This window comes from Physeter macrocephalus, chromosome 7, assembly GCF_002837175.3.
Source record: "Physeter macrocephalus isolate SW-GA chromosome 7, ASM283717v5, whole genome shotgun sequence".
Lineage (NCBI taxonomy): Eukaryota > Metazoa > Chordata > Mammalia > Artiodactyla > Physeteridae > Physeter > Physeter macrocephalus.
Window position 1 is genome coordinate 79,955,754 of NC_041220.1, and position 5,196 is coordinate 79,960,949.

Below are 5,196 nucleotides of genomic sequence, written 5' to 3' on the forward strand. Positions count from 1 at the left end.
GCCAATACAATGTCCTTTGTGAGGGCTCAGATGATTTTAGTTGGTAATAATCATGATAGTGAGGTTAACAATTAATGTTTTAATCTGGTTAAAATGTAGCACTGATAGATAGCAAACAGAACTTAATCCTAGTGTATAGATGCCCTTAGTAAAGAGGTGTTTTGACTTTTCATTTTCTGCTCTGATTACCAGTTGTGTGAGTGGGGAGAATTAAAGGCTTAAATATCATTATATAAAATCCCAGGAATGGGATCTTTTTTAGAGACTTTAGGATTACTTTTAACAGTATTGCTGCTATCCATGTTTTGACATGAAACAGTTTCCTATGACAATACAGAGCTTTAAAAAGTCTGAGCAGATCATACCCCTGGAAGGAGAATCTCCAGGTTGGGAGAGATAGATGGCCAAGAAACCCAACCCAAAATGTGTTCCCTTGAAGTTCACTTCAGATTCTCACTCTGGTTTCTCTTGGTTCCCCAGGGTAATTCATTTCCCTTTTTAACTTGGTTCAAATACCAAATTAAATTAAATTAAATTAAAGGTTTCCTTGGCTTTCTTTACCACAGCCAAGCCAATCTAGAATTTTCAAAATGACCTTTACTAAATTCTAAAGGAAAATAAAAATGAAATTATTATGGAAAATATAAGCAACACCCATAACTCCATTCATTTGTTCAGCTGCTCTTCTCCAGTTCCCATTCTTCCGGGATCAAATTTCCTTCCCCAAAGGGCAGGTATAAATTTGCAGGCAATCTACCTAGTTTCCTTCCCTCTTGACTTCCTTTCTTTCTCCACATGGTAGGGTCATTTTTTCTGTCTTTCACATGAGAGCCATCAGGCTTGTCCCAATCACTGCTATTGGACTTGTACACCTGTTCAATTCTTACTTCTGGTCAGAGAGCTGTGGTATAGTCCCAGTCCAGTGCCAGGACTTTGGGGACTGACACAATGTGGGAGCTCCTTCTTCAGGTGGGACTCTCTTTATGGAGGAAAGGTCATTATAAGCCCACTGTCAGGTTACTCCTTTCCGTCCCCAGAGCATTCACATAAGAACTACCCTACAACAGAAAGACTCACAATTATGTCTGAAATAAGTTCTGTTTACAATAACAGGTGACCTAGATCTTAGGAATTGGAACATTTAAGGACTCCCCTCTTGGGACAGGGGCCTGGCAGTGCTGGGCAGCAGAGACAACAAAGTCAGGCACTGACTGCCTGAGGGTTTCTTGCTGGAGGGCACCCCAGTTCTAAGAAGGGAACACCAGGGACAAGGGCAGCCCTATGGCGAGAGATGCTCAGCAACAGACACACAGTGGTCTTCAAAGCACAAATCCATGGTCATAATTCAGCAGAGGTGGCAAACTTGGCACCTGTCTGAGTCATGAGGGGCTCCTAGGAGACATCACTGGCAGCGCCTATCAGGAAACACACTGACAGAGGGACAAGAAGTGACTTGTCTAAAGCTGCCCAGCAAGTCAGCAGCAGAACCAGGATGTGCCCAACAGGTCTGTCCTCCCACAATCCAGGACATACCACCATATCACAGATGGCCGTATTAGACCCGGTCCTGAGCAGAGATCTGGCATCTCCCCCGACACACGGTCTGCTCAGCAACCCCCCTCCCATGGGAACACTGTGGCCCCTGGCAGGCAGGGTAGTAGTCCTCAGGCTCAGGGGCTGTGAGTCGGAGGGCACTGGGCCTCGTGGGGGGGGCCCTGCAGCCCTGCCTGAAGCTTATAACCATTCAGCAGGGCCCTGCTAGGCTCAGGTTCATGGTCTGTGGTTAATGATCACGGTGGGTGGGTATCAGCCCCAGCTTCCGGGGGATCGCCATGGTGGTCGCCAAAATGGCATAACTGAGATAAGGTGAAAAAGTAACAAATAAAGCCAACTTTTTACCAAAAATTAAGAAAAGTAAACAACAACCACAAAAAAACCCAAGCCTCCCCACCCCCCAAACCTGCTGGGGACATTGGGAAAGAATGTGCATTCTCTCATGCACATATTTCCATCCACTCATTCATAAGTAGGCCTTTTATAATCAGGCCGTGTTCTAACCAGAAAAAAAGGTTTTTGTAAAACAAATTTAAACACTTCCTGCCAGTCTCCCTAACCTTGCTAAAACACAAACCTAATTCTGTTCATCCCCCAGGACCCTGCTTAACAAGCTTTAGTGACTCCATTGCCTTCAGGGTAAAATTCAAACATCTTAGCATGGTTGTAAGATCCTTTATAACCTTACCCCTTTCTTACCTCTCCAGCCCTGTGCCCATTCTGAATGATTTGCAGTGTCCAGAATGTATCATTTCTTCTATAATTATACTTTTAAATATGTTTCCTCCATCTGGAATGTCCTACCTTTCCAATCTCTGCTTGCGTGAGTTCCTCAAGACTCAACTCAAGGGGCATCTCATCTGGCAATCTTTATCCTGAATCTTCCAGGCTGACCCTGTTCCTTCTCTGTGTTCCCATAATATCCTGCATACTCCTCTATCGTCACAGGTACTTAATGGGCTATGAACATTGGTTTACTTGTCTGCCTCCCTGACAAGCTGAGAAGTCTATGATGGCAGACACTCATAAATATTTGTTGAATGAATGAATGAATGAAAATACTCCTTGCCTATGAAGCCTTGAGAAATAGCAACTTATTAGGGTATGGCCATTTCTATCCCTTAGCATTATAACATATGTGAATGGAAACTTTCCTCTAATTTATAGTGTTACACTACCAGTTTCATAAAACTTTAGAAGGTCCTTAATTTAGGATCCTATTAACTTATAAGGCAAGAGAATGAACACAAAGTACTTGTATTTATTTTCACTCATTAAAAACATTCTTCCAGCATCTCAATATACTTGTTTTGCTTTTTAAAAATGAAAGTTGCAAGACTGCTAATTGATGTTGATTTCTCATGAGTTAAAAAATGTTCCTCGATGTATCTTCATATTTGATATGTTACTTCCGGGTCCACTGCCTAACAGACAGGAACCACTCCTCTGGCTTCCATCTCTATGGTCTCAGAGAACAAGTTGATAACCACTACGCAGGGTTAAGCATTTAGGTTTGGCACTGTGCTGATGGTTTGCTCTTCGAATATTCATGCAGCAACACTTACCAGATGTGATGAAGAGGCCTACAGCACAGAAGACACGATGCTACTTGTTATGGGGGAAAGTATTAAAGATGATTCAGACAGATATGTAAACTGAAAAGTTCTTATCAATCATTATGCTTCCTCTTCCTCCTCCATTTTGCTCATCTTTGTTTTAAAAGCACAAATCCCTCTTTGTTCACACCTGTATTCTATATTCAGTATCTATACTTAGCACAGAATTCTTGAGGAAAGATTCTGGTTGAGTAATAAGCAGCTGACCTGAGATACAAAAACAGTGGGTGACTAGAAAGTGGCATGTTCTATACACATTCAAAGACAGTCTCAAAGTCAATGGTCTCAGCAAGACAGGGAAGAAAACAAACATTTCATTCTCCTTCCCCAGTCCCTAAGAAACTCAAGACATAGCATTACTTATAGATTACATATATCAAGAGACGGAGAAGCACAATCAGAACATTCTTCATGATGCTAGAATATAAAAACCTTTGACTCTTTAGGAAATAGAGTAAAATCAATCGCTCAGCATCTGAAAGTATTAGGTGCAATAGGTCCAGTCTCAGATATAAAGAACTTGCTGCAACAAGAGGGCATTTCAATGTCAGATTATGAATGCATTTCATTCTCCTCCCCTCCATTCCCAAGAAAATCAAGAAATAGTGTTGCTTAGACTTAGAAGAGCCCTCCTATTGCAGCCAGTTCTTTTTATCTGAGTATGGACCTATTGGACCTAAACTTTCAGATGCTCAGCGATTGATTTTACTCTATTTCCTAAAGAGTCAAAAGTTGTTATATTCTAGCATCATGAAGAATGTTTCTATTGTGCTTTTCTGTCTCTTGATACATGTCATTAACATGATAATACATTTCAAGGTCAAATTACTTGCCAAAAACTTTGTTCCCACAGGCTGAAATACTGCAGTGGTCCAAGGAATCCATTCCAGGGTGGCTTTCCATCTAGCCTCCCCTCTCTGACTGTACTGTCTGGGCAGACAAGCCTGCCTCTTTCTTATTCCTTTTAAGGAAAGTGATCCCGACAGGTTCCTTCCTGCACAGGCTGCTATCTCAGTTCAACGGGTTTTGTTAGTGAAAACAGACTCTGCTTTTCCTGACACAGGTGATGGGGTGGGCACAGGTTAGGGAAAGCAGCCATGTATGGGCCAGGCACAGGAAGGCCTGACACCTCTGAGGAGGCCTGTGGGTGAAGACCTTAGGTGAACTCTGCCTAGTCTTGAGCATTCTAAACACAGCTGTGGCAGAGCAAACCAGATCTTCCCCAGAGGGGAGGTGAACAAAGAAAAGGCAGCTCAGTGAACCGTAGCCTGTGGTCTGAGCATCTTTTCTGGTTCTCTGAGGGGCCAGGTGTACATCCCAGGTTGGCCCGGCTCAACTGGCTGCTAACAGGTGACCTCCTGTGTGCCCACATGACCTCAGTTCTTTGCAGCAGCCTCACTACAGCCACTGAAGGAGGCAAGCAGGGACAACACTGTGGTCTCCTGTCAGCCTGACCTGAGGCTTTCTCTGAATTTCTCTCCAGTTAAGTTCAAGTTCTGGCCCACACTCCCAGCCTCAGGAACAACAACCCAGCCTCTTTCTCAATAATCTTTATTTCTAAAACAGTAAAAAGCCTATGTGGAGAGAGAGAGAATTATGTTTACTGAGTTACAATTTACATAAAGTAAAATCTACCCTTTTCAGTGTACAGTTCTAGAGTTTTTGCATACAGTTGTATAATAGCCGTCATCATCAAGATATATAATATTTCCATCACCTTAAAAATTCCCTCATGTGCCTTTGTAGTCAACCCCTCCCTCTACCTCCAGCCTCTGGCAACAACTGGCATGTATTCTGTCTCTGCACTTCTGCTTTTCCCTGGTGTCATTAAAAGAAATCATAGAAAGGGGCTTCCCTGGTGGCGCAGTGGTTGCGCGTCCGCCTGCCGATGCAGGGGAACCGGGTTCGCGCCCCGGTCTGGGAGGATCCCACATGCCGCGGAGCGGCTGGGCCCGTGAGCCATGGCCGCTGAGCCTGCGCATCCGGAGCCTGTGCTCCGCAACGGGAGAGGCCGCAGCAGAGGGAG